Below are 26678 nucleotides of genomic sequence, written 5' to 3' on the forward strand. Positions count from 1 at the left end.
GAAAAAACATTTAGTTGCAGTTATTTCTATTGTGGGGACTATAACCCCTAATTTGCTCAATTTTTAACACTATTAAAATAAAATTATTGAAAATTATTAAAAAAATACTATTTTAATTTATTTTTAAATATAAAAATAAAATAGATAAAATTTATCCTTTTATCCACATGTTATCAGTTTACACCAACCTAAAATTTAAAACAGAAATATGACTTTTACATTGTTGAAGTGTAACACTTTTTTTGATGTTAGCCTTTTCCTTTGTAAAAGGGTGACACATGTTTTTACTTTTACCCAAGTTCCTTATGAAAAATAACTCCAATGGGAATAACGTAAAATTGTTAGACAAAGAAGTTGTAGATACACAACCTTCCTATTCTGGTCTGACGAATTGATGAATAGCTAAAGTAAATATATTTTCTCTATCTTTCCCAAACTATATAAACTCTATAAAAGACCAATAATTTAGAGTAACATAGAGTAATAGGTAAAAAATATATTAGGTCTTGTGTTCCTCTCCTCCTATTATATAGAAATTAACCACTCCGCCCTCAAGAAAGGTTGAATAGTTGAATAACTCTAATAAGTGTGAGTATTATCCCTATTAATATATTAGCAATATGAAATGATTCTTAAGGACTAATAAAGGCCTCTATGCACTAGTACAAAAAAAACAATATATGATTAAATAAACTGCTAAAAATTGTAGATATATGGCCAATTTTATTCATGTGACCATTGGTAGTTTATTTCTGATCATTAATTTGGCAACCAAATTTACAACTAAACTATTTTAATCATTAATTTGATCATTGATATGGTCTTTATTGTTGTTTCTTGGTAGTTTATTTGGTAATACTAATAGTATATTTGGTAGTTTATTTAATCGCTAGTTTAGTCATATTAGGGCATGATGGAATCGAACCATCATCCTCTTACTTGCAAAGTAGGCACTCTTCCATTGAGCTAGTACCCTTTAAAGAATAGTAGTGTTATTAAATGCATAATATAAAGATCAAGATAATGTTTTTAGCATCAAAGTCATTGCATGTGGTTTGTTCGCCTTATTATAATAAAAGGTGTGGAAAAAATTAGAAAGAGCTTTATTTGTGCAAACAAGGGAGAAAATTAAGTCTAAAATTCTTGAATGTCAATTTACTATTGTTTCAAGTTCTTAATTTTTATTTTGTTGAGAGGAATTTTTTTATTTGTAGCTTCATCAAATATATAACATGAATGCACTTACCTCTAGGAGAATTTTTTTTTTTTTAATGACTACAGTAAGTACCTTAAATAATTTAAATGCAATGCTTTAAATCAAACAACTAGATACATTGCATCATTATTCTCTACCATAAATTAAATAATTAAAAGTTACTAAAAATCAACCAAAAAACTTCTTGAATGGTTCAATAAATCAATTGAAGCATTCTTTGGTAAGTACCTTTATCTATCCAACCCCCCCCCCCCCCCCCCCCGCCCCCCCCCACACACACACACACACACACACACATATATATATCTATATGTATATATATGTGTGTGTGTGTGTATATATATATACATATATATACATATATATATACATACATATATATATACATATATGTATATATGTATATATCTATATGTATGTATATATACATACATATATGTATATATCTATATGTATGTATATATATGTATGTATACACACACACACACACATATGTACATATATCTGTATATATATATATACATATATATATATATCTATACATATATATATATATATATACATATATGTATATATATATATATATACATATATATATATATATATATACATATATGTATATATATATATATACATATATGTATATATATATATATATATATATATATATATATATACATATATGTATATATAACACAACTTGATCTACCAATAGGTCATAGTGAACATGCTTTAAAATCATAACTTAAATTAAATTACACAAATTAGTAAATAGAATAGATAGACTTGACACATTTTAATTTGCCCATCTTTTTCTTCACCTATTTGATGTATGTCTAGAACCTATGAGGTGGAATATTTTTCCAATATGTACACTAGTTTTTCCACACCAATCGCTTTGTCTTATCTTTTATTCATACAACCAAGTGGATCAGTTGGTCATTGACTTCTTATCCTAATTTAGTAGACATTTTCTTTGATTTCTTAATTTAGGTTATAAGAAAATAATTAAAAGGAAAGGTAGGACAACCTAGGTTTTAATTACAGATTATAATATAAACCCATAATCTCTCTGAACATCTATTTGTAAAACCTATACCTCTAATTGGTGCCTAAAATGTTAACATCAAATCTCATTTTAGACCTAACAAAAGTAACTCTTGACTAAACATGTGGCTTGAATTTTATTTTTAGGAAAAAATATAAATAGAATAATTGATGAGAAAGGGTTTCAAGAAAATATATGGAGAAATTGGTTATTTATGAATGGATACTTTTAAAAACAGATTAGAAACATAACAGGGCACAGTCTCAACAAAAAAGAAAAAGAAAGATGCAGCAACAATAGAGAGGCATACAGAGGCATACGGGATAAGAGGCTTCATGTTCTAATTTGAAAAGCAGTTTTAGTATACATCTATTTCATTTTGTGCAAAGTTGAAATATTCTCAAATAACACATTCTGAAATAGCCCAAACTCAAAGAGAGTCGTAGATTAGGTGAGGTCAGCATTCAAAGACAAAAGTTGCATTATGGAAAATGCATCATGAAATATAATCCATGAGTCTGATTGCTCTATAGAAATTGGACCTTTCCTTGGCTACTTCAAGATCAAGTAGGATTGTAAATGCCTAGTTTATAATTTTCCTTTATATTTTAGCATGCAAGGAGAAGTTGTTGGACAATAGCTTAAAACTTTATTTACATAGTTTATACGTAACTGGTTCTTTAAAACCTTTGACTCTGTTTGTTAGGACTATATTCTAGTTGGGTCATTTAGGTAGGCATATCATTTGGAGAAATAAAGAATGCTAACAATAGAATATAGTAAAATACTACATGAAGGGAAAAGAAATGAGGAACTCAGCTTAAAATGGTTGCGACTGCTTGAGCTTCATATAAGCCTACATGTTGCCCTAATGTTGTTCTGCATTTACCTTTTCCACTTAAATCTTCAGCTGAGAAATTTGAAGGAAGTTATTTGTCCATTGTAGGAATCCATATGATAGATGCAAACCATATGGTACACTCATAATCTTGTCTCTGCAATCAATGCTTAAAATAAGAAATCCTATAAATGTCTAGAGCAGTAGTCCTCGTGGATGAGAAGTTATCTCGAGTCATACCCAATAATTTTTGCATTGCAAAAGTTGTGACAAATGTGACTTTGTTTTCTAGATTAGCATTCCCCTTTTAGTGAAGTGTTACCTTGTTTACATATTATCATACCTTTTAGATTGGCATGGCCCTTTTTTATAGACTGCATTGCGAACTTGAGTAGGTTCAATGCCTGCAATACCATATTAATTTTTTTTATCAATCTCATCATTTCATAAAAGGTGAGCTGGTTGTAGGCATTCCCCTTTGGTTTGACATGTGATAGAATATGTCAGGTCTGAGACCCTATACTGCAGATAAAGTTGGAACCTAGTGCATTTTCCAGAAATACACCCTTTCAAGAAGGTCAATTTAAGATAGAATATATGTGAGAACATTTTAGAAGTGTTCTTTGAGAGGTCATAGTCATGATGAAATACTGAAGAATCATAAAAGTTTGTTATTTGTAGTCATTTAATAATATCTCTCAAATTTAGATGCAAGTTTGTGGCAGTGTAACACCAGTGTTGGAGTGTTTCGGGATGGCAGGACTAGTATTCAGGATAGCGGGCATCCAGATTACAAATCAAAGAGTTATTGATCCAAATTTTACATTATTCATATAATTAGTTCCTGCCAGGAACTATAGCAAAGTCTGATGCTTAAACTGTTATTAAATTTTTTTCTAACTAGCCAATGAAACTGTGTGATTTCATTTATAATTTTAGTTTCCTATATTGATTATACAGAACTTGCACACTTTTTAAGTAAAACATTGTTCAAATTATTTTTTCACTCTTTGATTGTTGTCGCAGAGAGCAGGGCAGATGAATTTCTAGTAACCAACGCAAGAGAAGGTGTGATCCTCAAGGTCTTTCTCAGTGTATTGCACAACTCGTGGTGCAGAATACGAAAAGGGTAATGTACATTTTAGATTACACACCGAAAAATGCTATATTGAGCCACATTTCTATGTCCTCCAGGAATTATAATTATTTCAAAGACAGGTGTATTGCATGTGAACAACCTCTGGCAGAAAAAAATGTCTATAGATGTCTTGTGTTGCATAAAGTGTATAAGAAATTGAGGTCCATGCTGCTGCAAATATACGAATTTACCGGCCTAACATATACTGTATTGCAGAGAAGGAAATGGACAAAAACTAGGCAGGTTTTGTGCACCCAATTTCTGCAATGTCTGTTAACTGTTATTCAAATTTTGAGCTTACGTCCTAATAGTGGAGAACAACTCAACGTTCAGCCAAATTCCATTTTTGAGTCTGCCTGCTAATGGTAGATAGTCATTCAACATTTAGGAAATTTGGCGGAGAGGGGAAATTATGAATATAGTTTGTAGTGATACCAGATGCCACATATTGAATGTTGGGCTTAGGTCATGAACGATTGGGGATTTTTTCTTCATGAATGTTTCATAGACCAGGTTTCTTCTCAACCTCCAGTAGCCTTCTGTAAAATATGATTTTTAGTCAATAAAAAATTGCTTATTTTTAGGATGAAAAAACACTCCTCTTTCTCATTCTTATCTTGGCATTGATTTGATTGATCATAATCCTTTTCCAATTTGAATGCCCTCTCTATCTCTCTTTCTGGTGGCATTTTGTTAAAAGTTCATAAAAATAATTAACAAACCCATATTGTGCATACCTGTATTCCAAGAGACTACAAATTTTCAATGTTTTCTAAATTGTAGTTAAAATTCTTTGTTGATACCTCTAGATTTTGGATGAAAATTTGTAAGGGTGCTCATAGCTACATTTTTCAACCAAAAACACAACCAGGACATTAGCAAAAAAAAAATACTTTGCTAAAACTATTTCCAACAATTTCAATACCTAGTATCTACATGTCTCTCTATTTATATTAGACATCTTCAAAATGGTTGTATCCATATCTACAACTGTATATGTATTTGTATGTAATGCCTTTTGAAAAAACATCAACATGTACTTGTGTGTTGCAAATAACAAAAAAATTATTAATAATAATGTTGGCATTAGAAGTATTAGATGAATTCAATTTAAATATTCAAATGTAAAACAAAATCCTTAAATATAAGAACTGACTGTACCTCTCAATAATTCTCTGATATAATATTTTTCAATGAATAAGACAGAATTTGATTTGTATATATCTACTAATTGTATCCCTGTTATTTTATCTAATTTTATCAGATCATAAGTCTGGTTTTCCGTTGTGCTTGCCATTACAATAGTCAACAAACATACCTCTATTTCTTAACCAAGCTTAGATAGGAGATATTAGATAGTGCACAACCCGTACTAACCCAAAAGCAACCTCTTCATTGAAAAGGATCTGATGTCCCAAAATTCATATAATTGTTTTGCACGGTAAATTCTTCACACGCATATTCTCTAGACCATATATGTCTACACTAAACCAAGCTACTATTGTTTAGAGAACTTTTTTGAATGGCGTTTATTATTGTGTATGTACTGTAACAAATTTGGGATCCAACTTGGCAAAAAGTTAGAATATCAACAGTAACATAGCAGGAAACACTCATATTTTTGCAAATATATTATTGCTGCACACAAGATCTACAATATTAATATTAGAAAACAATACATTGATGGGTGGCTATGCATTCTCATTTATTTTGTACAAGGAACGAAAATGATACTTTGAATGCTCTTAAAAAGGGTTCCTAAACAAGGGCAAGTCATTATTTTTAATCTAACAAACATTTGCTGTGTCCATTTTGATCTGCTCAGCAGATTTGACTACTTGTGAAGCACTCAAACCTTTAGCTTGTTTACAACCATATTAAACAAAGTGTGGAACAATTTTCTCCTGATTGTCTTCTAGATTTCCTAGAGTTGTCACGTGAACATCACATTTTGGAAATTGTGAATTTCATTGAAGGTGCTATACATGTGTGGAAGCAAAAACCTCATTCTAAGCATACAAATAGTGGAAGGAATAATAGATCCACTTCCAAGTCTCTCCGGAGCAAGATGAAAGATATGTTGCGAGGAGAGAGATCCTTCAAGAATGAGCAGAAAGTCCCCTATTATTCTTTAAGTTCAAGTTTCCCAGCTTATTACAGACCATTTTGGATATGAGCAATATACAGTACCATAAGGATGTGGGCTAAGCAATTTTGAAAAGCTATTCAAGGGTGTTAGAGAGTTTGTCTTTCCATGATATTTCTTGCAGTGATGATTAATTTATGTGGGTGATATGTCAAAAAGAGCTGCTCGGTGTGAGATTTCCTCCATTCCTCCTATCAGCAGCAGAGTTTTCAGCACTTCTAGAGCACCTAATAGGGCCTAGAAATCAACATCTTTTTGATTTGTTCTCAATTGGTTTAGCATAGCAATGGATATATCCAGTGAAAATGACGGTGATATAAGTGAATCTAAGACAAAAGAATATAAAAAAATTGAATATGAGGATCTAGGGAAGGGAAATCATATAAAAAAGAACATGGATGGGACTTTGAGATGCTTGTTCTGTCAAGGTAAGAAAAAACAGGATTACAAATATAATGACCTACTTCAACATTCAAGTGGTGTGGGTTTTGAAAAGGGGATGCAGAAACTATTGGGTGCCATGAAGCACTTGAGAATTCCAACAAAATACACTCGTGACTTTTGCTGAGCCACAAAAACAAATAACTATGCATTTGGAGCAAGAAGTTCCACTGAAACAACATGATGAAGAACTATTTGTTTGGTCCTAGATGAGCATTATTGTGAATAAATGTAGGATATTCAAAGAGGGAAAGTACATGGGTCCTAGTAATGGTAAGCTGAGGAACAGATTTTATGGATTCTATCCAGTGCTGGTTTGCACACTATGGACTCATGAGGTCATCAGGGTAAGGTTGTTCGAGTTTAATAAATATTGGAAATGATACAATTACGATTTTTCATTTGAAATATCCTTCATATACACCATAGAAGATGAAAGGATCATTATAAGTTATAACCAAAAACAAGATCTTGGGAATGATTTATGTGGATGGGATGCATGAGATGAGGACTATAATTCTGGAGATGCAGTTGGCAAATATCCTCACTTAAAAGGGGATCTTAAGACTGTAACATAAATCAACGATGAAGATTTGTGTAAGAAGAATAAGGTTTTAGAAGACTTGCATAATACTATACAAGAAAATAATAAGCAAATAGTGACATCAAATGAGAAAGTTTGATAGATGGAATATTTCATTGCAATGACAGAAATAGCATTAAGAATGCATTTCTAGATTAGATTGTGTGCTGATTTTTTGCATCAACATTTTGAATCACACTTTATGATTCATCATCAAGATGAGACTAGCTGGGGGAGAAAATTGAGTCGTTACACACCAACTAGAAGATATATAAAGAAGCACACATGTCGAGACAATAAGGATCATAGAAAGAGTTGGTATGGGAAAGTCAAAGGAAATAAATAAATTAAAATGCACCATAAACCACAATGAATAGAAAATGAAAATGAAAATAATGAGAATAAAACTAACTAAATGAAGATGATAAAAAGATAATAAGAAATATAACAAAAATGCAAAATAAATAAATATAATTAAACTTAATGAGATCTCTCCTTAACAACGCTCTTATACCATGTAAAGTTTCTTTTTTGTTTTCAAATTCATGGCAGACTGATACACAATTTTATTGCAGGTATGAACACTGTTGACAAGGGATAGACTTGCTCCAGAATCTGTATAAGCTAGTACATAAATAACAGAGATAATATAATATTCTTGAACTCAGAATGTCCTTCGATCCTTTGATGTGCTTGCATTAATTGATTTGATGCCTTGTTTACTTGGGCGGATCAAGTAAAAATATCACACAAAAGGATGTGATGGTGAATGGTCATGTCTCCGAAAGGAGACATGGACATTTACAATCACACCAATTTGGTGTAACTAATCATGTCCAATTTGTTACAGACTTAACAAAAGTCTAAAAATGTATTACTAATCATTATGAACTGCAATCCGATATAAAATATAGATCGATAGTCATCTAAAATCAAAGAAATCAGAATAAGTTTTGATCACGCCTTAAATGATCTCAGAAAATATATACATTATTGTCATTTGATTTCCACAATCCATTAGAAATACATCAGAATTTTTCTGGAATTGGATTGTGTCTGAATTTTTTAGCATCAACGTTTCGGATCACACATAGTGATCCATCACTTAATTTCTCTATTCTCTTGCACTCTTCATCCTAAGTGATAGATCACGGTGTGTGATCCGAAACATTGATGCTAAAAAATTTATACACAATCAAATTCCAGAAAAATTCTGATTTACACGCAGCAATGATATGTATGCATATATGTATAACAGTATGTGCATCATACTATTGTACATATATACATATGCTAATCACAGTTTTTATCAGACCAAAGCTACATGCTTTAACATTAAAAGTCCCTCATAATGATAAAGGCAATAGAGATCCCATAAAATTCATCCAAGAAATTATTGTGTGCAAAATTGAATGATAATGCACTATGAAAAGTGTATAGCCGTATGTGACATCAAGGGTATAAGTTATCAAAATCTATATATTTCTGCATTCTAAATTGTAGTGGGTAACATTTAGGCCAATGTTGTTATTGTTGATAGATGTGTGTGGATTAAGTGAAGTTATAAAGGATATTGTCAATTAGCTCCCTAATATTAACTGATCCTGATACAAAGTATGCTTGACTCATAAGACAATTTTTTCTTTTGAATGTGACTCGTACGTAATAGATCCATTTCATAGACACAAGTTGAATCATTCTACATGAGTATGAAAAATAAAATTAAAATGAATATGCCACATGTCAACATTGAGAGGGATATATTATAAGAATATTATCCTAGTCAAAAATCTCATTCTGGTCCATTAGAACCATCTAATGGATTTTTAAACTTGCTAAGGATAAATAGTAAAATGGTTGAGCGCATCCAATCATCCCTGTCACAGAGTTCTACTAGTTCATTGCAGCAGCTGGCATGTGGGTTGAGCAGACAAATGTGCTCATATTTTCGAGTTCAATGCAATTATTCATCTCTTTCTTCTACAAGTTTAGCAGTGAGACTTTCCCCTCCTTTGTATAAGTCACCACAAGTTGATTTGGAATGTAGCTCTCACTCCCTATTCTTGGCACAGGAACTTAAGAGTTGTGAGTCATATCTTGTTGATCATTTGGAGACTAGTATGGCTTTCTGAAGGTTTGGTCCATTGTATGGCTGCAATTTATTGTAAACTTATTGAACCTCCTCTTCCAATTAGAGGTTTCTCTTTCCAACTTCATCTTTGTCCTGACAAAAACATTTTCCCCTTGGGATCAATATGATGCTTGGAGCCCGAGCGGAAAGAATGATGGGTAATGTTATGTTAAGTTGGTTGATCAATGTGATATGAAGCTGACTGATCCTTTTCAAGTCAAGCATACAAAAAAGGTGTAGGAGCATATTCTTTAATAATATAAGTACCTTGGATTTTTGTGGACAATGATCAGCTAAGTTGTGCAGCTAGGATGCTACACACTTGCAATGTTCAATGGTTGGATACGATTGATCTTAGAAGGCTTAAACATTTGCAATGTTCAATGGTTGGATAATATTGATCTTAAAAGGCTGAAACATGACTGGAAGCTTTCTTTTTGAATCAATTTTTACAATGCTCTAACGATACATGATTATTTGTCTTATGGAATACCTCAGACTCATTTGACTATTACAGGATGCATACAAAGTGGGAAGTTATTCTATAAATGCACATATCATGGCGAGGATCCTAGGATGCCGCTTGCATTGTCCTTCACAATGGTTTCAAATAGATGCTACTTTCAGCTGGGATAAAATTTAGAGTGGGTGATGAGAGACAAGCATGTGCCCTTAACCATTCAGATCCTGTGGTACATGTTTAAACAACAAAAACTCATCTACCAGGAGCTTGAAACTACGAAAGAAGAGTACATTCATGTAAGCGGTTGTTTTAAACATCAGACACTAACAACTAATTCCTAGACTAAATGTGCTAAGTAGTTAGAGTTGACTATTTTTCATCAAGCTTTTAATTTCTTCCTTAGTGTGACGTTTAAGACTGGTCGTATTCGTGTAAACAAGTCAGACAAAGTTATGTTGTCAAAACTTTTAGAGAGCTTTTCTCATTATTCATCTCTTAGTTTATCCAGCCTTTTGGATATGTTGTGTCATTGTTTACCACAAACTCAATGCATTGAAGTCAGGAAGTGTTCTCAAGAGAGCCTCATAAATGCATTGAATGATTGGCTTACAATATTGACTTCGGATACATATTTTCCAAAGATTAATCGAAATGGACCCCGGTTCTTCTTTCATGACATGAATGATCAAGAGTTTTAAGGAGAGTGATGTTTCAAATATTCATGAGATTTTGGGTTTGGTTTGGAGTTATTACTGATGTCAAGAATTGAAGACAACCTTAATTCCCACTAGCTTTATATATGATGGTAATGGAGTGGGAAAATGTTCTTGATGCTACGTTCTACTTTGACCATTGAACTTCAGAGGATTGATTTGTAGGCTGTGTTCTTAGGTGTATCATAAAAAGCCAAAATTTCAAATTGTATCAGGTGGTTTTATTCTGAGGGACTAGTCTTAGCATGTACAATGCTTATTTATGGCATGGTGGAAAAAATCAAATGTGTCAGTTGAAAGAGTATGAAACAAAATTTTCAATTCAGATGTCTGAGGACTCTGATTTTACGACTTTCACTCATAGGGACCGCTATAGGTCATGGTAAAATAGTGAAAACGCTGATATAGTTTTTATATCACTCCATACATTAATTATCCTCTCTTTTCATTGAAATGAACTAATAATCACAAAATTTGAAAAGCGCAATGCATCATTTTACATATTTAAAAAATCCATTATTGGCTACTCAAGAAATATAAAATAATTTGTGTCTCATGTAAGATGATCAACCAAATTGATATTAATTGGGGTGAGAGGAAAAGATAAATAGAAATGCATGCTTGAGCCATATGGATTGAACCTTATTCCTTCTCACAACTTTCCAGGAAAGCTACACAGAGATGGATGAATCTACAAAATAAGTGTCATGTACTAATTAGTCGATGAAAAATATTCGAGGGCATAAAAAAGCTTATCCTCTGCTTCCATTATTTTCCCATCTGTTTCATGGACGCATTTCTCCTCCATGCATTTACCTCTATGTGCTCATGTTGTAAGATTGTCGGTATTTTTCAATTTCTTTTTAATTAAACAATATAATAAATAAATTTAAAAAGTAAATAATAAAATGGTGATAGGCCTTGTGGACTCCTAACCTTACAAACCAAAAAAAATACCACAATTACAATTAGGACGTTCCTAATTTAATTAATAAGCGTAGGTAAATAAACAAACTAATAATCAATTATTATAAAAGAATTATCTTAGTTAGGGTAATGTTTCTTTAAACATTTTTTTTCAGTTTTATTTTATATTTATTATTTAAACCTTTCAGGAGTCTAAATTTGAATTATTTTGTGTTGCTTTTATTTCTTTAATTTAAACAAATTGAGATTTAATTTTTAACTATTTATTTTAAAATATGTAATATTATAAATTGATTAAGTTAAATTAGTAGGATGAAAGATTGTGTGAACTTTAGGATGACTTTATCTTAAAATGTATAATTATAAAATTGTTAAACTAAAGAAAATCAAGTAAAATCACGAGGAAAATAATCTTAGTTTAATTTAAGATTTTCAAAGTTGAGAAACAAGTATAGACAAGAGAAGTGAGAAAGAAGATATAATAATTTTAAAATAATTAATATTTTTGACATGCATCAAATGAAGAATGACACTTTCTAGACAATTTATACATTCTACACAATTTCTAATTAGCTTCATCCCTTGGCACTCTCTATAAAATTTATCAAATGTATTATTTATTAAGAAGTATGATTAGATAAGAGATTAGAGGATAAGGATGAAATGTCACAAAAGGATGAAACACAATTTGTTATGATATTTTTGTCATGATTCAATGGTGTAATTTTTAGTCAAACTCATTGACCTGTGTTTCATGAGTAGTTGTTCACAAGAATCCATCTCTCAAGATAATATATAGAACACTTAACACTCATTGGATCTAGGTAATGCTCACAAAGGGGAATAAGTAAGACCACTTTGTGTGTCAAAACACCAAATTTACAAAACCTTCTCCAAGTTATGTGCCTTACTAAACACTTATTTTAACACAAGTAGATTTTTTTTAAATTTATAATAATATTTATTTTATTACAATTTTCATTATTGTATAAGAATTATGTCTTAAAATTTTCTCTCCATCTTCCCATACTATACCTCCCTATCTTTCTAACTTGTTTCTCATTTTATCTCTCCCTCTCTTTCTAGTTTATCTCTTTGTCTGCACATTTGGATTTATTTATGTCTAATTTCTATTTTTTAGTCTGTTTATCTATTTAATATTTATATTTGTTTCCCTTTACACCTCCCTTCTGTCCACTTATATATTCATCTCTATATCACTCTCTACCATTTATATATTTTAATATATTCCCTTTTCCCCTTTTTAAGTCCTTAAGATGACTTTGATTATTCTATTTAATAATTTTTTTAGAACTAGATTATACAAAGATAAACTAGTATGATGCACACAACAAAAAATCAAGCTTTTTACATAAGTTGAAATTAAATTTAGTTTCAAATTCCTTTAATATGTAGGAAACATAGATATAGTATCAAGTTGTCATATTTTTAATTAGAATTTTATAGGTTTCATAATTAATAATTATTTGCATACATTTCAAATATTTATATTTGAGGTCTAAATTATGGTTGTTGTAGGACTTACATAAATAATGCAATCATATAAATTACAATATCAAATATTAAGTAACTACAAAAACTATTGTACATGGATATAATTGATTCATTATACGTGATAACAAAAGATTCCAACAACCATAAATTATAAAAGCTACACACTAAAAAGTAAAATAAAAATAATAGAAAAATCTAGATCTATTGTAATCTACAAAAAAATTAAAGAATATATTAATATGATAAAAAAATGCATTGATCATTCATGTAGTTATTTATTTGGGTGACTAATTATGATTGACTAATTATGTAGTCATTTATTTAGTCACTTATTTGTCTAACCTTGTGATTTTACCCGATTTGGCTAAATTAGTCATTTATTTAGTCACTTATACTTATAAATTGCAAAAAATTACTAGAATTTGATCACTTTTAGTTTCATGACTGAAATTTTTAGTCTTTTAACTAAATGTTTTAGTCACATAGTCATTTATTTGTCAAAATTCTAATAGTGGTGGAATGAACAAATAGTTAAGAGAAAAAAAATAAAAAATAAACATCTACTTGATATCTATAAAATCACATGTTAAGCATGAGTTTTAAACTTTGTAGAATATTGTAAGATACTCCAAAGCTACTTTAGCTAGGAAAACTTGGGACTATGGTGAGGAGCAATTCTAATTATGGTAATATTCTAATAATGGAAATAATAAGACAATTAACCATGAACATATACTATCAAGATGCATTGCACCATGGGATTTATGATATTTAATGAATAGAAAAGATATACGAAAGAACTCCTTATTGCCCAACTAAAAACATAGGAGAATTATAAAAGAAAAGAGTTCTAGAAATGGTTGTAGCTTGTGGTTTAAGTAGAAATAAATTAACTCTAACATAATAGATTCATTTTCTCTATAAAGTTAATTATAGAAGTATTTGACTATTATATTTGGTAGCATAGAGAAATAACTACACTTCAAGGCTATCCTCTTTACCTTTGAGAGCTAAGGGACTGAAGTTCATTTAAGGAAATTGTAAATAAAGAAGGTAGCATATGAATATAACATTTTGATTATCTATCATGTGAATCAAGTATGAGTACCTACTTAAGTATTTTTACTTTCCAGACACAAGAGATTAGGAAAGGTAAAGGTCTCTAGATAAATCATATTAATACATGAACTAGAATTTTTGATATAACTAAGAAGAAATGTTTTTCCAATCCTAGAATCTAATTAAGTAAATTATACAACTAAATCATATAAATAAACTAAGAAACCTTTCCTCCTAATAAAATATTATACCTAATTATGATCAGATAGTTTAATTAAGGTAGGTTACCGTGGAATTCGATAACAAGATTATAATGACTTCCATGAGTAAGTCAAATTTTAGGGGTGGAGGATGTAACACCTCTCTTATCTTAACAAGTGTTTTTAGGGTTTTGAAGATAGTATAAGCATATGTGGACTAGGTTGGGGGATAAGGTTTCCTCTCATACTCCTTGATTTCACAAGTTTTCAAAATCATGCATAGGTAAAACTATAAGATAACATTTCACACTCTTAACACAAAATAATGGTACTTATCTTCTTAGAAACCGGTAGTCAACTAGGTTGTTATGCTATAATATATTTATACAAATCATACACCCATTTCACTCTTATAATCTTAGATATTACTTTTCATTAGACAATTGATCATGTCCTATATAATGTCTAAATAAGAGATTAAGTATATGGTTGAATTGTATCATGATCTATATATTATTCTAAATTTCTTATTTATGATTTCAATACCTTGTTTGTAATATTCAAATAACTAACCCATTATGCCTTATTATATATGTCTATGTTTACCTTGTTTGGCATGTCTTCTAGATGAGGGGAGGTAGTCATAGTCACTCCTTTGAGAGATCTACACGATGTCTTACTTCTCCTTTCTTGTCTTTCACTAGGTCAGTACAAGAAGTTGGGTCTCACTTTTGGCCAAAAAGTGGATGTATTTTTCATGTTTTTAGATTTTCTTGTCAAATGATGGTAGATTTTGAGGCATGTATAGTTTGAATATCAGAAAATTTGAGTAATAGAAATTGTGTTTCTTAGAGTCTACTTTTTGACTAAGTAATTTATTTGAATACTTATATGACAGATTTTTTTATTTTGTATGGATCTTTAGAAACCACATTTTCAAAATGCTTGTCTCAGGACCATACCATGCTCATGTACAAACACCATAATTTGACACAACTAAATGATTTTTTGTGAATTTATTTTTAAAAGAAGTTACCTCACACAATAAATATTGATAAGAATAATTTTCTTTAATTTTTGATGATTTTTTAATATTAATTTTTGATTGATAATCAAGCTAATTTCTAAAACCTCTCATGTACAAACACCATAATTTAATCAAAATTTAACTTTTTTGATTGTTTTAAACTTCAAAAGAATTGTGTGTAGATTGATGACATGTAAATTAATTTAAGAAATACCAAAAATTTAAAATGTTATTAAAGTTTTAGTCAATCTCACTATTTTATGTATAGGTGACATTTTTTATTAATAAATAATGCAAAAATAACAAATGAACTCATAACACTATAAAATTTACATTTTTGAACATTAGAACAATAAGATCTATAATGGGTCTTTGTTTTGTGAAAAAAACGATGAGGAAGACCCTATAAAAATTATGGAAATGCCTAAAATTGTCAAATAATTTCCTTAGTCAAAATTTGATAGATAAAGGCACAGGATTGGTCCCACCAACCGTATACTGTGCCTTTCCCCAAGGAAAAAATTGATGCCAATGAAAAATTCTTGCCCATGGCCTTAGAATCAAGCACTCGATTCTTAATTCAAAAATTAGGTGCTTGATTGTAATGTAAATGTTTTGAGAATCAAGCAACTGATAGTTTAAATTATCAAGTAACCAATTTTAAAATTGTGTAACCAATTATTTAAAAATTAGTCATCTGATTTATATATCAGGCACCTGATTCTTACATAGTTGTTGGGTCCCAAAAGCTGACCCACAAAGAACTAAACAATAATTGCAATCATTATTTGATAGTCATGAGCTGTAACATTGAATCTATGTCATATTATTCTACTTTCTTGTCATCTTTTGCATTTTGAAAGCTCTTATTGATTTGAATTCCAAGTTGGTGGAAACATGGGATCAAAACAACGAAGAAAGAAAAAAATAAAAGTTTTGATAGATGAGGAGATTGTAACAAATAAAGAGATGGAAACATAACGTCAACAAGAGAGAAGACAAATAATTAGAGATTTGAGAAATGTTGGGTCTTCAATTTCAAATATTGTTTCAAAAGAGAAGGACATTGAGGATACCATGATGGATGAAGAGGCTAAAGAAGAAAACCCAATACAAGGAGATTTAGGTGCACATTCTAATCAAACATCAATATAGTTGTGTCTCCAAACCCTTGAGTTTATTCTCATTATAAAATTGGTTATTTTGTACAAGTAATTTATGATATAAATGATTTAGGTTTTTTGTTAGAATTCTTTAGAATAACTGAGAGGGGGGGTGAATCAGTTATTCAAGGTCCAAATGCCCTATTAATACTTTTTCACTACTTTTTATGAATCCATACACTTTTCATCCATCCAAACTTTTAAATCAACCATATTAGCAAGTTACAGTAAATCAACATGCAAAGATAAAACATGCAAGATCAACACATGACACAATGATTTACATGGAAACCCAATTTGGGAATAACCACCAGTAACATGCTACTTGATTCTCACTCTTTTGAAGTGATGCCCTGTTAAAAGCCTGCCTTGTTAAAGGCTTACAACACACTGTTAAATGTGACCTTGTTAGAGGATTTCACCAAACTGTTAGGAATGGGCCTGGTTAAAGGACTTTAGAACATTCACTTGGAATGTCACCCTGTTAAAGGATTTATCTCATGGCTATTAAACCAACCTAAGTTCATAGGATTTAAACTTTATTGTTACAATTGTTAGAAAGTAACGATAATGATCTTTTGATCTGATATAACTTACAACATACTTTGCAGATTTCATATCACACTTTCAGTTCAATCCTAATGCTTGGCTTCAAACACTTCAGCTCTGATTGCTTGACTTCTTCTCAAGCTTTGTCTCCTTAAGTCTTCTAACTCATTGTACTAATGCATTCATATCAGGGGTCTTCTTACTAAAACAGAGTCACTATGCTCTCTTATCTCCTTAGCACCTCCTTTAGCATTTCATGCTTTCATGCTTGATCGCCTCTTTGTCTTTTTCATTAACTTATGACTCCTTAAATAGAAATCTGATTTTCCTTTGCCACTCATTTCTCCCTTTCCAATTTTAGGGTTTCGAATGGATTAGGTAGGATAAAATGTATCTACCTCATATCTTGTTCTTATCTTCAAACTTCATCAGTTGTATTCTTAAAAATGTTTTATATGGTGTTCTATGCCACTAGCTCATCATTCTTATCTTCCATTTTAATTCGCAAACTTTTAGATAACAACCTTGTCGGCTTAGATCTGGTGAATCTTTGATTTTCAAAATAATGCAGCAACTCGGCATTATTGATTTACTGGTGTTCGACATGTCTGTTTTACTTTGGCACTATTGGTTTTACTAGTGCTTGGCATCTCTGTGTTACTCAGCACCTATATCTGCTCAGCACTGGATATCATTGGGCACTTGAACTTGTTCGACACTTGAAGTTTACTCGGCACTTGAACTTGCTCAGCACTTGAAGTTTACTCAGCACTTGAAGTTTACTTGGCAATTACTAGGAATTTGCTCAGCACATACTAGCTTGCTCGGCCCCTTCTCTCTAATGAACTTAGTTGAGCTTTACAAATGTCTTAGCTAAAACCTTACATCTTTGATATGTTTTAGTGTGCCAATTCTTTGTGTCTTATAGTATGTCATCAACACACTTTTTCATCAATGGCTTAGCTAATCCTTGTACTTCATTACAACATCATAACTTCAACCTTTCTCTAGGTGTTCTAGTTACATCTTATTGATTGCCTCCTCCTTGGAAATCAACTAATTGATAGTATTTGGATCACTAAAGCAATTGTCATTCCTACAAGTAGAAAGTTTGACATCAATGACAAAACAATGATTGAGAACATTCTTTACCAGTTCCATATATCATTCCAACAAATTTTCTTATGATTATTTCAATCATTTCCAACAATCTCCCTCTTTGGAATTGATGGCAAACCAAACTGGTCAATTGATCAACTTAGTTACCACCAAGATTGTATACGTTGTCTGCTATATTTCTTTTCTGTTGCATCATTTACTACCGATCTCATATATCTCCCTCTTTCATATATATCTCCCTCTTTCTTATATATTGATCAGGTTTCTGCACATTTCTCCCTCTTTGACATAAATGCCAAAGATGTAGCATCTTTATTATGTAAAATATGAGCTTTTGCTTCTTGTTGTTTTCTCCCTTTGTCACCATGCTTGTGACTGATTTGGAGTTTCTGCTCCTGCTGTGATCCTCTGCATCACTCTTCTGATATTTCAATGATTCGCTGCTGGTGATGTAGGGTAGCTTCCTTGTTGATTTAAACTGCTTGAGTTAGGGGTATTACCCCCAACTTGCCTCTAAGATATTCATAAGCATCCTTTAGCAATGGTTTGGTGAGGATATCTACAGTTTGTTCTGTTGTGTGAATGTATTCCAACTTCACTTGTTTGTCTTCTACCAGTTCTCTAACATAATCATACTTGATTGCGATGTGCTTGGTTTTTGCATGCATTACTAGATTTTTAGATATGTTTATAGAACTTGTGTTATCACAATACAATATCACAGGTTTTGTTACCTCTTCTTTCATTCCTTCTAATAGATGTGTGAGCCACACAATGTTTGTGCAATTGACTGCTGCTGCCACATATTCTGACTCTGCAGTGGATTGAGATGTGCATGTTTGTTTCTTGCTAGTCTAGGTAACTAGCCTTTTGCCCAGAAATAATGCACCTCCACTTGTGCTTTTTCTATCATCAATGTTGCCTCCCTAATCTGCATCTGTATATGCATTGAGCTCAAATTTTCCATTCTTTTTGTAGTATAGACCAAAGTTATCGGTTCCTTTAAGATATCTCATTATTCTTTTTACTACTATGAGATGATTTTCTTTGGGATTAGCAGAGAATCTGGCTACTATTCCAATTGCTAATGCTATGTCTGGTCTACTATGTACAACATATTGTAGTTTTCCAATCATGGATCTGTACATTGTTTGATTGACTTCAGCTAATTCATCATTTTTGGACAGCTTATTTTCTATTGCCATTGGTGTGTTGACTAGTTTGGATTCCTCCAATCGAAACATTTTAAGAATCTCTTTGATGTACTTTGATTATGTCACAAATATACCATGTTTGAGTTGATGTACTTGCAATCCAACAAAGAATTTGATTTCTCCAAACATAGACATCTCAAATTCATGTTTCATTTTGTCAACAAAGCCTTTGCAAAGCACTTCCTTTCCACCAAACACTATGTCATCCACAAAGATTTCAGATACAATAATGTCTTTACCTTCTTTTGCTTTGATGTACATGTTGCTATTATCATCAGTTCTTTCAAATCCAATTTGTACTAGATACTTGTGAAGTCTCTCATACCATGCTCTAGGTACTTGTTTCAAACTATAGAGTGCTTTATGTAGCTTACACACCATATCCCTATTATTTTCATCAACAAATCCTTCTAGTTGTTCAATATAGACTTCTTCTTCTAGTATACCATTTAAGAAAGTAGATTTTTACATCCATCTGATAGACTTTAAAATCTTTGTAGGTAGCATATGCGAGTAAAGTACTTACTCCTTCCATTCTAGCAATAGGGGCAAATGTTTCCCCATAGTCGATTCCTTCTTCTTGAGCATAACCCTTGCATACTAGTCTAGCTTTGTTTCTGGTTATCTCACCATTCTCATCTAGCTTGTTTCTGAATACCCACTTGGTGCCAATCACATTCTTGTCAACTAGTCTGGGAACCAAACTCTAGGTTTTTCTTTTCTTTATTTGATCAATTTCTTCTTCCATAGCTTTACAGCAGTTATCATCTTGTAATGCACCATATAGTGTCTTGGGTTCAAATTTGCTGATCAGACATGATTCATTTCTTAGTCTATTCCTTGTCATTGGTCTTGCATTTTTGTCACCAATTATCTATTCAGTAGGGTGATGTCTTTGTACATATTTGGATAATCTTGGCTCTGTCCTTGTTTCCATGTTTGATCTTTCAGATTTAGGATCACTATGCACTTCGTTGTCAGATTGTTCTTCATTATGTGTACTTTCTTTAGAATTAGATTATGCATTTTCTTCATTCTGCAACTTGGCTTCTGAATGCAACTCAACATTCACTGGTTGTGACTCGGCTGCAACTGATACTTGTTGTTGATTTTCAATTTGATTGACATGATCCTCATCAATAGTCATTCCTTCATAAGAATACACAAAGGTTCTGTACTCTTCCATTTTCTTTGGTACTTCAGCTTGGACTTCTGTGTGCTCATCAAAATTTACATTTGCACTTTCCACAATTTTATTAGTGTTAATATTCAAACACTTGTATGCCTTACTTCTAGTGGAATAATCAAGGAATATGCCTTCATCGCTTTTTGCATCAAATTTTCCATTTCTAGCATCTTCAAGGATAAAGAATTTACAACCAAACACTTTGAAATGTTTTACATTGGGTGAGTGGCCATACCATAATTTAAAAGGTGTAGTATTTGTACCTTTCTTGACTTGTACTCGATTCAATATCTGTACAACTACACTTACAGCTTCTCTCCAGTATTTTAGAGCAACAGTCTTTTCCATCATTAGTGTTCTGGTACAGTCAATCATAGATCTATTTCTTCTTTCAGCAATTCCATTCTGTGGAGGAGTTCTAGGAGCTGATGTTTGTCTTTTGATTCCTTTATCATTACAGAATATCTCGAATTCATTTGATGTGAATTCACCACCTCTGTCTGATCTTAGGCATTTCAAGCTTTTTCCTATTTCCTTTTCAACTCTAGCCACATACCACTTAAAGATTTGAAAAGCATCAAATTTTTGTTTTAAGAACATAACAGTCATCATCCTGGAATAGTCATCAACAAACAACATTATGTATTTATCTCCTCTATAGCTTTGTACTTCCATTGGACCACATAAGTCAGTATGAACTAATTCAAGTGCTTCTTTAGATGTATAGTTTTTTCTCTTGAAACTTGACTTAGTCATCTTTCCTAGCTGACATTGTTTGCACATGATATTATCAGGCTTCTTCAATTTTGGTAAACCTCTGACTTTCTTCATTTTACTGATGTTGACCAGATTGTCAAAGTTGACATGACATATCTTCTATGCCACAACCATTCATCATCAAATTTTGCAATAAAACAAGAAACATCATCCATATCAAGGTAAAACATATTACTCTTTGTTTGATATCCTTTTCCTATCAGTTTACCATCAGTATCATAGATTTTTGCAGTTTTGTTTCCAAATTCTACTTTGCGCACCCTATATTGCCTAACTGTGAGACACTCAGCAAATTGTAGTTTAATCCTTCAACATAGTATGCATTATCACATGAAATTTGTTCTATGATCTTAATGGAACCTTTTCCTTTGATTTGACATGGAGCATCATTACCAAATCTAACACTATTTCCATCATACTGAGTAAAGTTAACAAACTTACTTTTATCTCCTGTCATGTGATGTGAGCATCCACTGTCTATGATCCACCTGTCATTCTTGTTCATACATGTTACCAATGCTATGGGCTCTTCTTCATCAGATTGATCCTTCATGGCTACATAAACAACTTCATCATCATTTTCATCATAATTTTCTTCAACAATGTAACACTTCTTACCTTTTTCTTTGTAATCTCTCTTGTCATCATCTCTTCGAAATTTTTTTTTGTTGCCTTCCTTGTAATCCTTTCTCTGTGGACACCTAGCAGCAATATGACCTTCTTCATTGCAATTGAAACAAATGATAGGCATCTTACCTTTGAATTTTCCTTTACCTCTGTGAAATATTCTAGCAAGCAATGCTTCCAATTGTTCCACATTTTCCTCATTAGTGCTACTGTCACTGGATACATACTTCATTTTTCTTCCTTTCTTTGATTTCACCTGTTCAGCATCTTTTAGTGATAACTTGGCCTTAAAGGTAGATTCAACATTCTCTAGTCTGTAGTTGTCAAAATTAGATAACTCAAATGCAGTGAGTCTACCTATTATTCCTTCAAAACTTAGATTGTTTCCTAGTATACATCTTAACTCTTGTATCAATGCTGATACTCTAATAGCATAGATATGAAGCAAGGTTCTTAAGAACTTACTATTAACAGTATCTTCATCTAGTTGACCATTCAAGCATGTTATTGCACTTACCACTTCTTTTATTCTTGCACCATACTGAGTAGCGTTCTCATTTTCCTCCATTTTCATGTCATCAAACTTTCCTCTAAGACTTTCTCTTTTTGCTCTTTGTACATTCGGATCTCCTCCATATATGTTTCATAGGGCTTTCCACATTTTGAATGTAGTATCACATCCTTTGATATCATCAAATTCAGCATAGCTGAGTGCAGAGGCAATTTTCAGCATTGTCTGATTGTGTTCTTGCTTGTTTTTCATATCTTCTACAGTAGGAGCACCTATTGGATCTACATGTTTAGTGACAATTGAATTTTTGGCATAATCTCCTATGGATCAAAGATGTAGCTTCATCATGCTTTGCCATGCAACAAAGTTGTCTTTATTGAGCTTGGGAACTTCTCTCTTAGGCATTTTGATCTTTTCTACTTATAGTTCCTTTCAACTAAGTCAGCAGTAAGGCTCTGATACCAATTGTTAGAATTCTTTAGAATAACTGAGAGGGGGGGTGAATCAGTTATTCAAGGTCCAAATGCCCTATTAATACTTTTTCACTACTTTTTATGAATCCATACACTTTTCATCCATCCAAACTTTTAAATCAACCATATTAGCAAGTTACAGTAAATCAACATGCAAAGATAAAACATGCAAGATCAACACATGACACAATGATTTACGTGGAAACTCAATTTGGGAAAAACCACCAGTAACATGCTACTTGATTCTCACTCTTCTGAAGTGATGCCCTATTAAAAGCTTGCCTTGTTAAAGGCTTACAACACACTATTAAATGTGACCTTGTTAGAGGATTTCACCAAACTGTTAGGAATGGGCCTGGTTAAAGGACTTTAGAACATTCACTTGGAATGTCACCCTGTTAAAGGATTTATCTCATGGCTATTAAACCAACCTAAGTCCATAGGATTTAAACTTTACTGTTACAATTGCTAGAAAGTAATGATAATGATCTTTTGATCTGATATAACTTACAAAATACTTTGCAGATTTCAGATCACACTTTCAGTTCAATCCTAATGCTTGGCTTCAAACACTTCAGCTCTGATTGCTTGACTTCTTCTCAAGCTTCATCTCCTTGAGTCTTCTAACTCATTGTACCAATGCATCCATATCAGGGGTCTTCTTACTAAAACAGAGTCACTATGCTCTCTTCTCTCCTTAGCACCTCCTTCAGCATTTCATGCTTTCATGCTTGACTGCCTCTCTGTCTTTTTCATTAACTTATGACTCCTTAAATAGAAATCTAATTTTCCTTTGCCACTCATTTCTCCCTTTCCAATTTTAGGGTTTCAAATGGATTAGGTAGCATACAATGTATCTACCTCATATCTTGTTCTTATCTTCAAACTTCGTCAGTTGTATTCTTAAAAATGTTTTACATGGTGTTCTGTGCCACCAGCTCATCATTCTTATCTTCTATTTTAATTCACAAACTTCTAGATAACAACCTTGTCGGCTTAGATCTGGCGAATCTTCGATTTTCAAAATAATGCAACAACTTGACATTATTGATTTATTGGTGTTCGGCATCTCTATGTTACTTCGGCACTATTGGTTTTACTGGTGCTCGACATCTCTATGTTACTCGACACCTATCTCTACTCGGCACTCGATATCACTCGACACTTGAACTTTCTCAGCACTTGAAGTTTACTCGGCACTTGAACTTTCTCGGCATTTGAAGTTTACTCGACACTTGAACTTGCTCGGCACTTGAAATTTACTCGGTACTTGAAGTTTACTCGACACTTACTAGGAATTTGTTCAGCACATACTAGCTTGCTCGACTCCTTCTCTCTAATGAACTTAGTTGAGCTTTACAAATATCTTAGCTAAAACTTACATCTTTGATATGTTTTGGTGTGCCAATTTTTTGTGTCTTATAGTATGTCATCAACACACTTTTTCATCAATGGCTTACCTGATCCTTGTACTTCATTACAACATCATAACTTCAACCTTTCTCTAGGTGTTCTAGTTACATCTTATTGATTGCCTCCTCCTTGAAAATCAACTAATTGATAGTATTTGGATCACTAAAGCAATTTTCATTCTTGCAAGTAGCAAGTTTGACGTCAATGACAAAACAATGATTGAGAACATTCTTTACCAGTTCCATATATCATTCCAACAACTTTTCTTATGATTATTTCAATCATTTCAAAAATTTTCTTCATGAGAAAGATTGTCAAATGATCATGCACAACAAACTCCAATGGAAATTTAAACCACAAAAGAAATAAAAAGAAAAAATGAAAATGAGATTCAAATTTCAAATAACATTGAAAATGAAATGCCAATTGAAAACAACAATTATATGAATATAGAGATGGAAACACCAAGTACAGAAGAAACATGTTTTTATGATATTGAATTACATGAATTTTTTATTTTTCTAATGATGTGCTAGATAATCTTCATGGATTGGTTTCATGGAGATAGGTTAGGACACATGCTAAAAGATTATATAGACAATTTTTTTATAATAAGAAAATTGGGTTACAATGCCAATTGATTTTGCAACTAATTTAAATGTCCAAAATGCGAAAAATGATGAAAAGGTTAGGAATGTATGTCAAACCAAAGATTAAAAATGATTCTTTAAAAAGAGTTGTATCCACTATTGCTAGTGCCTTTAATGTTATTAGAAAGAGAATTTTCTCTAAAGATAAAAATTGAATACGACAAGCAATAAAAATAACTTTAGTTAATAAATCAAGTACTAACAAAATATTGATTAGTAAAATAAGTGGATATCTTAATGTGAGTCGTAAAACTTTAGAAAGAGTTGTGAAGAGAAGGGTTAACTTTGAATGTGATCCAACAAATAGTTTGTGGACTTCTAGTGGTAGATTCCCGAAATCTTATATGAAACTTATTGGTGCAGTCAAAATTTTGGTTGAATTTTTTTGGCATGATAATACAAAAGTATCACCTAATTCAAGAGATGTTCTTAAATTGAGAGTTGGCTCAACAATATGTGATCCACATCCTAAACACCTTTTGGACATGACACAAATTGAATTGTTTTTGAAAAAAATTGATAATAAGGTGTTAACTATTACCATTAGTCAAAAATATTTTGAAAAGTGTAAACCATGGTATGTAAGGATTAAGAAGGAAAGAGTCACATGTTGTAAAACTCATGTTTAAATTTGTTACCATTATGATGTATTTCGATCTATATGTAGTACCATGCATAGCAAAAAATGTTGTAGGAATGTGGTATAAAAATACCACCTTAAACTATAAAGGATTTCATATCAAGTTTGTTTTGTAAGCTACCCAATGGAAAATATTTTCTTTTCAATGCATATCTTTGTACTGCATGTGATATGCGTGATAATTTTTCTTTAGATGAATGTTCACATGAAAATTCTTTGACTACTTTCAGACAACAATTAGTTGATGTAAAAAGATTCAAAACTATTGAAAATCCATTGAAGGATGGGAAGATTGGAAGAAGGTGTGATCTAGTTACAAATAAAGTTAGTTGTCATGCTTTTATGGATGAGTTTAGGAGTGTGATCATAAAAAAATATGTTAAACACTCTCAATATGCTAGATGGCTTGATGGAAAAATTCACATATGTAAGAATAAGTTTCCAATTGGTACTATACTTTTAGTCGTTGACTTTGCAGAGAACTATAGATGAGGTATAAGCACAATATTACAATTTAGTGCAAGTAGAAATTTTTGTTCATATAGTCTATAGGCATGCACCTGAGAGTAAAGAAGAGGATAAAAAAATATTGAGAGAGTACCATTTCTATATATGAGTGATAATAAAATTCATTCATATGAGTTTGTCCAATATTGCTTCAAGGTCTTTTATGATAATTTAAGAGAGAGACAAATTCAAATGATACAACATCTAATATGGTCAAATAATTGTATAGGACAATTCAAGAATGCTATAATGTTCTATTGGTTGAGTGCGACACATAGGAAAACAAATATTTAACATATGTGGAGTTTTTTTTTTTAGGCTGGACATGGTAAAGGAGAACATAATGGTGTTGGTACATGCATGAAGAGATCCCTTTGTAGAGAGAAATTAAAATTTGAGGAAAA

General features: G+C 31.7%; 1 pseudogene; it reads left to right on the forward strand.

Annotated features, from left to right (window-relative positions):
• The first annotated feature begins 6672 nt into the window (after window positions 1-6672).
• On the forward strand, window positions 6673-7564 carry LOC149538089 (protein INVOLVED IN DE NOVO 2-like; annotated as a pseudogene).
• The last annotated feature ends 19114 nt before the right edge of the window (window positions 7565-26678 follow it).

This window comes from Cupressus sempervirens, chromosome 9 (genome assembly GCF_028749045.1).
Source record: "Cupressus sempervirens isolate cs-2001-9-10 chromosome 9, ASM2874904v1, whole genome shotgun sequence".
Classification (NCBI taxonomy): Eukaryota; Viridiplantae; Streptophyta; class Pinopsida; order Cupressales; family Cupressaceae; genus Cupressus; species Cupressus sempervirens.